At 39.7% G+C, this 13,435-nt stretch overlaps 1 protein-coding gene across 1 annotated transcript in view; it reads left to right on the top strand.

The window, feature by feature from the left end:
- Nucleotides 1-13,435, top strand: part of LOC311242959 (ecto-NOX disulfide-thiol exchanger 2-like) — a gene marked incomplete at both ends in the record, with an annotated part of 492,204 nt that overhangs the window by 166,730 nt on the left and 312,039 nt on the right. The gene's annotated exons all lie outside the window — the stretch shown is intronic.

The following is a 13,435-nucleotide window of genomic DNA, read 5'->3' as shown; positions in this document are numbered from 1 at the left end:
AAATGGTTTTCTGCTTCTTTCCGACAAGCAAAATATATGATGTTATTGTGAGCTGCTTCTCATGCTGATTGCCATATCGATGTGGAGTGTTGTTTCAGAACCCGTTCGTCTTGCCCCTGTCTGCTCTGTATTGTGTTTCATTCAATTGAACGGACCCGTACAAAACAGAACATCCACTCACTGCCTGTGCTTGTTCTGTGTGTAATATTAATGGTGTATGTGCTGGTCATGTCCGTCACAGTTGGCCACAGCAGAGTGCACAGACACATTCACAGCATTTGGCAGGTTGTTTTGCGGTTATTTCTGGTGAACTTATTTCAGCATGTGTGTTTACTACAACAGAATAATAAGAAACAAAATGGAGATAGGGCTTGACAGTATTTGCCAAACTACCACCATTGATATCAGGCAATCGTGTGTTGGTTTAAGGAAGTGGTCAAATGTAAAGTCGAGTATTAGAGTTTTATTATGTACGATAATGATAATTATCGTACATCTAGCAATCCTGTATGAGCCTGTGCTGTTCCGCTCAAAGGTTGAGCCACCTTGACCACCAAGAAACCAAGAATTCACTCTGCATGTAAAAAAAACCCACATAGAGGCAACAGAGCAAAGAGGCTCATGCTAAATGTATTGAAAACACAGACAGTAACGCTCGAGACCTGCAGAGGTCACATTGACGCTTTAATCTTCCTTAATTGATTAAATTGATAAAGATCGATTAAGGAACAATGAAGTCAAGAGTTTTATTTGTCACGGCATACAAGCATACAGTGGATGTCCTACCCATTCATCGGGACGTTATTCTTTTTTGTTTTGTTTTGTTTTTTAATCCTATGACCCGGGTGAACACTCGTTCCCTCACAGTTTACCATCATCAAAATCATCACACAGAGAGTGATGTTTAGAGAGAGAGAGAGAGAGAGAGAGAGAGAGAGAGAGAGAGAGAGAGAGAGAGAGAGAGAGAGAGAGAGAGAGAGAGAGATAATGTGTCCTTTCTCTAAACTCAATGAGCCTTATTTGAACCAGGGGTCATGTGCCTATTAATGGTGTTATCTGTCACCACTAATGCTGATTAAAGAGAGACTTTCTTATTAATTGCGAGAATGAAGAGGGCCCTTAAGAGGTTTTCTTCCACGTTCTCTTCTGTTCAAAGTTATGCTAATTGGTCTGGATTAGTGCTCTGTGCTAATGAATCACCCTTTTTAACTCATTCTGGGCCAATCACGGAAAAGGTCGGGTTAACGCGCCAACCGTTCAGCGTCAATCACGAGAAAAGTCGGGTTTTAATCGTTATTTCTTTTATTAGCTATATCCATTCATTTTCATCCATCCAGCCTGATGTTATCATTGGGAATGGGCCTGAGCTCGTAAAAGGGCAAATACCGCTGCCTACACCTTACAGCAGGTATTGCACTCTATTAGAAATGGTGTAGTTTCTTTTCAGGGCCGATCTGAGCCGTGCGGGCAGGGTTTTAATACTCAGACGAGGCATGCCTTTACAACGACGGCATGGAACAGTAACCCCGCCCGCCCGTTCATGTGTAACGCTCGGTAATGTGGGACGGACCTCCACGAGCAGTATTTGGAATGGCGATCAGATACAGATGTGGGACTGGAAAACGAGGTCTCTAACGCCGGTAGCAAGCTAGATGCCGGTTGTTGACGCAAGATGACGTCAGCTGACGCTGCTCTGCCTGGTTCAACCAGTAGGGGGAGTCGAGTTACACGGTGGAGAGAGGGGGCTATTGTACAATCTGTGTGTGTGTGTGTGCATGCAACACTAGTCTTGGACATATTATTTTGCAATGTAATGCTTTTCTGTTGATTATTTGACTGTCATGGGTACAGTAATGGTGTGGTATTTTCGATTAACATGCGTTTTTTAAGGATAATCAGCTAGATACAGTGCAGTATTATTTTTTACGAGACAACCCAACGTGCTGGCACCGAAGACCCGCCCTACTCTGCCTCTGATTTGCAGACTGTGGCTCTAGTTACGCTCTGGGGGGAATGTAACTCGATTGAGCAGGCTGGTGGATCATCATGGTAAGATAACTTAGATTTACCGTTCGTTTGTTTACTGCAGTTATGTCAGAACGACAATCAACTAACACTAGCAACTGCTCAAATAAAGCATACCCACATTTGCTGTCAAGTTAACGTTATGGTTATGGACCTGGTCCCTCGAAAAATAGAATGCGACCGCAAGGCTGGCCGTAACATTAGCTAACGTTCATTTAGCTGGATAGATGTACAGTAGCAGTACTGTCTATCTGTATGTCGTGTATGTCATATTATGTTATGATGAATTGAAAATACAAGGCATTTATCTATGTTAAAATGTAAACTGGACCGTCAACTCTTGTGATCAGGCTGTCCTGTGGATCGAATAATCATATTTTCCTATTCACTTGATTGATTGATTGATTGATTGATTGAAAAGTGTATTAACAGATTGCAGAATGGGTACAGTACAGTACAGCTCAATACATACAATTGCTAAGAGGATGCAGACCTGAGAAAGACTTTCGTCTTGTTTCCATCAGGGTCCCCCATTTTCAATTCATCATATGACACACATGACATACAGATAGACAGTACTGCTACATCTATACATTTATGACATACCAGATTTTCAAATACAGTACTGTTTGTGATACTAAAAAAATCCAGAAGAAGAGTATATACATTTGACATAGAAACTGTGCATTGGGGGAGGTTGGGTAGTATTGTTGTCATGAACTGAATAGATTCCAGAAGTCATAATCCACTTAGTCCTGCTCCCAAAACTATTTTGAATATGTTGTAAAATAAATGCAACTACTGCAGAAGTAGGAATATCATTAGAATACAGTACAGTATGTATTACTATCTACTACTACTATTCTGCTATGTCTATACTACTATGTATCACAAACAGTACTGTATTTGCAAATCTGGTATGTCATAAATGTATAGATGTAGCAGTACTGTCTATCTGTATGTCGTGTATGTCATATATGTTACGATGAATTGAAAATGGGGGACCCTGATGTAAACAACCAGTATGGCCACTACCATTTTTTGTAGTTTGCTTTAAAAATAAGCAGAGATGGAGATTTGTACATTTTAATTTTAAATTTTTTTCTTACAGGCAGACTGACAACCCCCATCAGGACTCAGAAACTGGAACATTTTGTAAGTAAGATAAAATAGACAGAGTAAAATAGTGCAGTGCAATAAAATAGTAGAATAGAATAGATACAACTTATTTTTTTACAATGAGAATTTTATTACCATTGCAGAATGGGTAAACTACAGTCAATACACACAATTGTTAAGGGGATGCAGACCAGATAAAGACGTTTGTACATTGCAAAGTTCATCCTTCCTCTGCAGAGTTCAAATAAAGCTGACTTGACCTGACTTGAAAAAAACAGTGTTGAGACAACCCCCCCCCCCCCCCACCATCAATGTACAGCCCCCCCCCCCCCCCCCCCCACCCCACCTACCCACCTATTAACACCTCATCAAGGAGAGGGGGCAGGGAGGTGTCAAATGCCTCTGGTTGATACAGTACGGTCACAGTTCCATCCTAGAGGCTAATCTTTCCTGTGACAAAATGGCATCCAATGTAATATATTCCATAGTATATTCCACTACAATGGGTACAATACTGACCAGAGAAAGACTTTCGTCTTGTTTACATCTACTATTTTTATTATTGTCTATTTAAAACTTAAAAAAAGGGGTGAAACGATACAGCATTCACTTTACGGCCTATAGGGATATTTTATTTCAATTCTCTTGCAGTATATTAAGACCTTCTCTGTGCTGGGTCCCTTAAGCATGAGTTCTTTACAGAGCCATGAGAATGTCTTGACTGGATCCGACACCACCCTCTTTGATGCCAGCCTGATATTGGCCCGATCTGGCCCTCGCCCCTGTTAGAAAAGAGAAATATTAAGCCCTGTGCAAGGAATAATATGAAAATGTGCCATTGAATAGCCTGTAGCTAGATATGACATTTGGACATGACATGTTTGTCCTCCATAGATACAGTAATTGAATGGAAATTGTATTAACAGATTGCAAAATGGGTACAATACAGTACAGCTCAATACACACAATTGTTAAGGGGATGCAGACCAGAGGAAGACTTTCGTCTTGTTTACATCAGGGTCCCCCATTTTCAATTAATCATAACATATATGACAGACAGACAGTACTGCTACATCTATGACATACCAGATTTACAAATACAGTACTTTGTGATACAAAAAGAGTCTAAAAAAGAGAGTATATTATACTTATATTGAAAATGAACTTAGTTTAACAGTTTTTGTCCATTTCCATAACATCCATAACGCTGTGTATTTTGTCACCTATCTCAAAAGGTGAAAACATTTCTTACTGCAGGCTCATCTTTATCTCAATAAGTGTAACTAAAATGTGTAAATTATACTTCCAATTCAAATCGATGCCATCATGTCAATGTTAAGTTACGTTTTCCAATTTTCTCTCTGAATGTAACATCCATAACGCTGGGGCGGCAGCGCTCAACACAACTCTTTGTACAGGACTAGTCGGAGGTACCTCCAACCGAGGTGGGCCCACGCGCTATATAAGGATTTATACAGTCCGGTGCCCTCACTGTTTGAGAATGTGTGGCTGGAAGTTTGAGAGCACGCTCACCACATACCAGATCTGACTTATATTCCCCAACCTAGTATTGGGAATTCGGTCTGACACCATTTTGAATTTCTTTATCTTAGCGATGGCCCTTTCAACATGAACACGGTGCTTTGCAATGCGCTTAGTTGTGAGCACATCTCCAGATGGCATTTGCCTCTTAGACCTCGCAAAGGGTGGCAGGTTTAACTGCAGTCCAACAGACTTGATATCGTCGTCTATCAAAAATCCCTTATCGGCCATTAGGCCATCACCTCTTTGCAGATGGCCAATTTCTATCAGTTTCTCCAGTAGTGGGATGAGACCACTCTCTCTGACTATCTCCTTGTCAGACATAGAGCCTGTGAAAAGTGCAGAAGAGAAAATCACAGCACCACGGGGGTCACAGGCAACTAACGATTTAAGAGTGTTTGTGCTTTTGTAACTGGAATAGCTCTGACTTTGCAACACCAGTGAGGTAGGCCGTTCCATTTTTAGTTCAGTGCAATCCAATATTGCAAATGTTGATGGATAATCCGTTTTGTAGGTGTCTGGCATATTTGCCATAATGACATCTCTGTGAGGCCAAATTGGTATTGCACCCAAAACATCGAACATATAATGAATCCAGGAGTTGAAAAGATTGCTTGCACTTTGCACGGTTATGCTGAATCTAAAGGCAAGGTTTTTCAAGTCTTCATTGTTGCGTAGTTTCATTAAAACAAATAACAGCTGGCTACGCAGGGGCATTTCAACAACTTGCCAATCATTCCGCTGGTATTTTAAGGGGACATTTATTTGAGTGGCACATGGATCACTTGGAATGCCAAATATTGTGCACAGGTGGTTGAAGCGTTCATATGTGAACCCAGTACTGTATGCTAACATTTGGCGGATGTCACTGTTTTGGAGAAGTTCCGGCGTGAGAGTTCCTTTTCTAAATGTGCCATTGTCTGCTTTCAGCCTTTCTACCTCAGTTTCCTTTAAAGCCAGCATCTCTTTCAGGTTACCATTTTCTAATTCTAATTTCTTCTCTCTTTCTGTGGACTGCTCTTCTTCTGGTCCCCCTGACCAGTTGAATGGGAGCAGATGAAGAGCAAGCTTGATGCTTTTTACTTTGATTTTTACAATCCAGCGTAAAATGTAAATTACACTATGTAAATAACTAGGGATGTCCCGATCCGATCACGTGATCGGAGATCGGGGCCGATCACATGATTTTCAGAGGATTGGAATCAGGATTTTTTTTTTTTTTTTAACTAGACTAGTTCATAGTCTAGAATTATTCTGCACTAAACCAATTTGATATTTTATTATTTATGACTGAATGTAACTGAACTTGTGAAGCTAGTCAAGCTACCTGTTACTGCACTACCTTTGTTATTGCACTATTCTGCACATCATTTGTTTTAGTTTATTAGTTTATTTATTTTGTGGTGCACCACTGATAAGCTTTATTTTTATTTAGTTTTGAATTTTGATCCAATGCTGCAATAAGTGAAAAAAAGAAGCTATATATCCATGTTGGATATAATGGATTGTTGGATACTGTTAAATAATACAAAAAAAAAAAACCTTAAGGGTCAACTTGATTGCATTTTTTTCTTTTCTTTTTTCTTAATGCATTGCCAAAAGATCGGATCGGGAAAAATTATTGCACACTCGATGCAGGCATTATGTTAATTTAGTTGTTTTCTCCCCACGTAGCTTTATGACACTTTTAATTTATTACTTGCTAAATTGCTGCTTAAGCAAACAGGGCATGAAAAACACACACACTTCTCATTCACTCTGTATTGTATATATGTATACAACAACTTGAAACTTGAAAATCATTACTCACCATTGAAAATCACACACAGAGTCTCTTCTGGGGTTTCCTCAATGGTCCTGGAGGTGGATGCCTCTTGCAACGTTTTCATGAGTCTGTACAACCATAATTTGTGTTATTTTGGGATAAAACAATACAATCACAAGAGGTATTAAATGTTGTAGTTTGTCTAAAGTTAACTACCGTTTCCTTGGTGACTTTCTGCATCCACCTTGTTGTTCCTTTGTGGGGGTTGGGTTGCCCACTTGTGAAACAGGATTAGGGAAGTCGGCAGTAGGCTTTCCATGCACAAAATGCTACAAAGATGACAGCAAAATATAAATGAGTGATTGCCTGTTGGCTTTCTTGTTTGTACTTTGACCACAGGTAGACTAATACAGGGGCTCAGCTGTTCAGACATTATTATGCATCAAGTGATATACATGGTCAACACGACCTAGAAGCACACAGCTTACAGTTGTAGTCGTGTGATTTTAGCTAACGTTAGTACCCAAGTTAGCCAGGTGAACACAACAACCTTACCTAGCTAACGTGAGTACCCAAGTTAGCCAGGTGAACACAACAACCTTACCTAGCTAACGTTAGTACCAAAGTTAGCCAGGTGAACACAAGGCCAACCTTACCTAACTAACGTTAGTACCCAAGTTAGCCAGGTGAACACAACAACCTATACAGTACAGCTCAATACACACAATTGTTAAGGGGATGCAGACCAGAGAAAGACTTTCGTCTTGTTTACATCAGGGTCCCCCATTTTCAATTAATCATGACACTGCGGTGGCCAGGAGCGCGCAACAAGATGGTATACATTATGGTATATGATTTATGAATAGTATATTCCACTATAGCAGTATATGGTGTGCTGTACATTTGAATCTAATCTAATTTTGAGAGTGCAAATGTAACAGTAAAGTGCAATAGTGATATACAATGAACAGGTGATTAAACTCTGTGTAAAATATATAAATTAGTACTACTGAGTAATAGTGCTAATCACTACTCAGATGTATGTATAGAGTTGTAGTATAATACAGTGATACTCACTTTGGTTGAATGGAATCATTGACACAGATACCATCCAAATAGTAGTTATCTTGACTTTAATGTGGGTCTAACTTAAAAACACATGAACACACAGTGCACTCGCTCACACCATAGGTCACTTTAAACACAAAGGACACTTTAAGAAAATAACTTGTTGTGATTAATGCATAATATAGTTAGTAATAGCAATTATAGCATAGGGGCATAGCAGTAAAACTATATATTGTACATAGGACCCAGTGCCTTTAAGTAGTAGCTCAAAACCCCACTCTGTAGCTGATGGCGATGGAGTGGAAATAGTCTCCAGTTTGACAGGTACCTGCAACATAAAAAGAAAATAGCCATTAGAGAAGAGAACTGGGTATGGAAAATGACGTGAAAATAGACACAGACTATAAATAGCTAATGCATATCACTCCTAGTTACGCAGTCCTCATATCCCTCCTAGTTACACACAGTCCTCATATCCCACATACACACAGTTGCGAGAGTGAGAGCACCACATCACCAGAGTTATCAAGTGTATACAGTATGAAACATTAGTATTAGCTATCACGTTAGCTACCGGTGTGCGGCTAGCTAACGTTAGCTCTTGGTAAGTTATAGTTATTTTGCACTTACCTATAAACGCCCCTCCACGAAATCCACTTGAGTACAGCTCTTTAACAAAGTCCAATATGCCCTCGTTCATTAGATCCAAAGCATCAATTGCTTTTCCTCGACTCTAACGCTAGTTTAGCAGCTAATGGCTAATGGCTAAACAGCTGATTTTGTAAACATGAGGCAGAGTAGGGGCGGGTCTTCGGTGCGTTGGATGGATATAATTCCAACTTGACTTTGCGCCTCCTGGCGGCACAAAACAGAAGCCGCACCCACCCTAATAAAACCATTTGACGAGGGCCGTTAACGGGCGGCAGAGGCCGTTGGAATGGCGGTAGGAGGGACCTCAATTTGCAATGCTGTAACTGTAATTGGATTATTTCTTTTGCATTACATCAGATACCAGGTAAGAACACTATATATAAATATAAAATCTTGCGTTGATCTGATACTTCTTTCTACCCCGATCAACGCTGTCTGTGTGTGTGTGTGGCTGTGTGCCGTTGGGTGCAGGAGGGGACTGGGGGAGCCTCACGCTACGAGGGCCATTTCATTCTTGCATGAGGAAGGATACTAATGATAATCTAGCGTTGATTTCAGGAAGATTCGATAATCAGGCGAACCATGACAACGTGTTTAGTGTATTCCACTAAAGGGCTATTATCGCGTCTTTTCCTGGGATTACTAAGAATCACCAAAACTATACTCGTATTTAAAACGGTATAAAACGGACATGTACGGATGAAAAAACAATCCGTTTTGTACATGTTGACTGGAAGCAACTCATTGACAATCGTCGGGTGTATTAGATCCATAGCTATAATATAAGATATATTTTAAGCACTTGCAAATCTCGCAGTCCCCCCATTGATTAAAGCAATGGCGTAATAGCGCCCTTTGGCGCATTAAGCGATGGCGCAGAATGAGTTAACATTCCTATTTTTTACACTTCACATGGACACGTGTCCTTGGAGACCACATTAAATTATTCAATTCTATGTTCATGTCACCTGATAATGTGGGAAAGCTTCATAAGCAATATTTAAGATATATATTCATATACAGTATATAGTTGTCTTTAATTATGTTATTTAATTATAATTATGCTCTCTAATAAAGCTAGGTGTTGCACAGTCCAGATTTGTACATGTTGACAAATCATTCAAAGTAGTCAACAATATGTTGACTAGTCGTGCTAGATATACGTGGTTATTAAATATATTAGTAAATGGAACACAATTAACATACAACTTTCCATCAATAATGTGGATGTTTATTTGCTTGCAGTAAAAGTATTTCACATGGCTTGTGTTGAAATATGACATAAATAATAGCAGACATTCTTCTCTCACTCCCTGACACACCAGCTCCAAATCTCCCTGACAGACCAGCCCCAAATCCCTCTCCCTTTCCCTCCCCCGCTCCCTTATCGACATTCTAGTGTCACTTAAACCTCATTTTGACAAACATTACTTGTAGTCCAGCATGGGAATAATAGTTTGTTTCCACACGCTATAGTTATAGTTTATTACACGCTAAACATCGCGCATGTCCAAGATAATAGTATTTTTTCATAGATTGCGAGATAAACACGTTATGTGCAATAAGCCCAAACCGTTCTGGCTGATCCCCTGAAACCTGAATACTCCCATATAAAAGGTATATGACTTGTATATATGTATCATCACAAAATCATCATCGTTTTAACTCAAAACTATGATCGCGTTTGCCGAGCGTCTGTTGAAACACAGAACTGTGATCGTTAGAAAAACACGTTTCAGATTAGGTAAAATAGACATAGAATGTACCTTACCTTAGCCAGAAGGTATTCTAAAAGAATAATTCCAAGTGATCGCATCACCATTACCAGTGTATATGTCTATACACGTTTCGATGGTCAAATACGCTTATGCAACGGAATCCAGAGGCAAGGACTGTGAATTTCTGTCCCGGGAGAAGGAGGGGCCATTCGCGGGGTGAAACTGAAAGTAAAGCTGACTATCAGCCCAGAGCCCCATGCAGTTCAGTCACAGGACGATACTGACACCTGGTGATAGTTGATCAGCAGTTCCAATGTGTCTCGACGTGCCTAAATGATGCAGATCGCTCTGGGCAACTGTGTAGATTGGGGATCAAAGTAAAAAGATCAAACAATCCAAAAACTACTTTTTACGTTTATGGCACTCAACGGTCAGTGGCCAAACACGTAAAAAGCTGCTTTTTACTAAATCTAAGGAAATTAATAAAGGCAAGATGATTAAACAGAAGGTTCTGTAGATACAGTACTGAATTCTCCCATCCGCACCAATGCCATTTGAAATATTATTATATAATATAGAATAGTAGGCTTATAAATGACCTTATTATAGCCAATTCGCACATTTATATATATATATATATATATACATATATTATCTTTCAAATGCCCGAGTTCAATTTGGATTTAGTATCACCAGGCGTGCATGAGAACAGATAATGAAATCTACTGTAATGTACTGTAGCTTTTTATTTTTATCAGGGTGGCACCATTTTGAAACTATTTTCAAATCTAATTGTTGCTGAATGCTAACAATAGGGAAGAGAAACTAACTGCATTTTCAAATTTGTCAAAAACTTTACCTTTTGTGGCTTATTATTCCGAATAATAACAGTTATTGATATAATTCTTACAGAACTCTGAACATTGAACCCCTATAGAATCTTCCAGGAAGTGTAGTTCTGAAAAATTCCAACGCTGATCGACAGCTATTACAAAATGGCAGCAAAAAGTCTACAATTCCCATGGTTAAAAAATATCCAAAATGGGTGCCCTCGCGACTAGACTTGTCCAAATTGAAAAGTTAAATCTATCTAATGACACTTTTAACCTATTGCTAAACTAACGTATTGATGATAATATACATTCTACATGCTGTTGTGACATGTTAGTGATGTTAATACTTGAATACGTTTGAAATGAAAATCGCAGTCAAAACAGTCAATTTCTTTTTAAATTTATGACCAGATGTAATTTCGGGACCGGTACCGTCCCGTCGGGTGGAACAGGTTAATTACAGTACCAAGAAATAGCAATACTTTGTCTTATAAGGACCGCTACCTTATCATTTAATTTAAGATGTAATTAAACAAAACACAATCAAACAATAACTGTCTAAAACTAAATTAATGTGAGTTTTTGGATGTGAGTGAGATTATGTGCAAAATAAATCAGCATTGTTTTTGGTGAAGTGCCCCTTTAACTTAATCAGCGCCAGACCCGAGGATAGTCGGGTTATCTCGCCGACCGTTCAGCGCCAGACCCGAGTATAGTCGGGTTTTCTTTTTTTTATCTATTTTTTCTCCCATTTTCTATTTTTCTCCCATCCCAATTTCGTATCGTCCAATTCTACCCTCCCCTGTCTCGAACGCTGTTAGGCCATGCCTCCCACAAGCCGGCTGCAATGTGGACGAAGCCTTACATCACGTGTCCCCTCCGGTACTCGAGGAAGCAGCCGTCGCATCTTTTCACTTGCACAGCGCGATCTCTCAGCGGCGGGGGTCTGCGTGGGAGAGACACGCTGCCCCCGTCGCTTCCTGATTCTGCTGCACAGGCGCACCAACCGACCTGTAGGAGTCGCTGTCCACAACGTCCGATCCCCACCCATCAGCTTTCCCACCCCTAACACTGCCAATTGTGTTAGTATGAACGACCAGCCAAGCTGATAGCAATGCGGAGAGCTGGGCTCGAACCCAGCGTCTCCTGCATTGGTGGCGAGCGCCTTGCCCACTACACCACCTAGCCACCCGTATAGTCGGGTGTTCATCGTTATTTCTTTTATTCGATATTTCTATTAATTTCTCTCACACGGACCTGGGGTTAACATGGGGAATCATCCTGAGATCGCTAAAGTGCAAGACCGGCCGCATCCAGCCAGGTGGCAGTATCGAGCACCCTTTGAAACCTTATATCTTGCCCTGTGTTACGTTCAAATGTCTCCGGGCACAGTTTTCTTTGTCAGGCAGAGTCGGGCAGTTATCCCGATCGCATTGAGAAGCGTCAAATGCCCCATGCATCTGTTGTGGTGGATTATTTTGGCGACACGATGGACACCAATACTGGAACTTGTGATCAGACAATTGGAATATTCTTTTTGGAGTACCTCCTAGTGAAGGTAAGGACTAAATTATATCAATCCTGCTTTGATCCAAGCATGATTTCACATCGATCGCAACATGTGTGTAACGTTACTCCACGACGTATGTCGTTGGTGACGATCAAAGCATCAAAAAACGCCCCGCCCCCCTTTCATGCATTCATTATGAAACATAATACCTATTATATACATTTGATTTGGAAATAGTAGCGTGTCCAGGCGAGAAACGCTTTTAGTGAAATTCACTATCTGGGATTAGATAGGATCACTCTAAAACTATACTTATATTCACCACGGTATAACACGCAAACATATGGATGAAAACATTTATTCTTTTTCACATATTGAACGATAGATAGTTGATGTCAAATGGGCCGTAGTATTGTATCCATAGCTATAATATAGAATATAGATATAGCCCTGCAAACACTGCCACTTATTCCTATCTCTTAGAGCGTTGGCATGGTAGGAACAAAATATGCTCAAGTCCGTGGCATCCAAAGAGTTAATTAACATATTATATACATATACTATACATAATATATATATAATAGGGGTGGAACGGTTCACAAAATCCACGGTTCGGTTCGTATCACGGTTTTGGGGTCACGGTTTTCGGTTCGGTATACGTTGTTTTTTTATTAAAAAAAATATTTAACACTCCAAAAATGTAAACATGCATTTACATGTTTTATATTATTTTTTGTTCATTTATATATATATATAAAAAAAAAGTTTACAGCGGTTTGCCTTAAATAATGTTTGGCACACAAAGACAGAACTGACTGAAAAATATAGGCTACATTTGTCAAATTATTAACTTAGTGCAAACAAACAAAATAATTAAACCTTTCTATTTTTGTGGCCACATTATAGACAAAGGCCATCAACATAAAGTATGCATATGCTCAACCAGCACTAGACTTTCCTTTCTTTAAAATAAACACAAAAAAACAATGTCAACAATGTTTAAATTCCTTGATTGTCAGTTATTAACTCAATGGGCGCCAGACCCGAGATTTCTCGGGTTTTGGTCGTTTATTCCTTTATTCGTTATTTTTATTCATTAATCATCCAGGGACCTTGATGTTACCATAGGGAATGAGTCTGAGGTCACCAAAGTGCAATACCGGTATTGAGCAACCTTTGTAACCTTGTATCTTGGCCTGTGTAA

The sequence above is a fragment of the Notolepis coatsorum genome, assembly GCF_963971535.1.
Source record: "Notolepis coatsorum genome assembly, chromosome: 16".
Classification (NCBI taxonomy): Eukaryota; Metazoa; Chordata; class Actinopteri; order Aulopiformes; family Paralepididae; genus Notolepis; species Notolepis coatsorum.
This window is presented reverse-complemented; position numbering and strand designations above follow the sequence as displayed.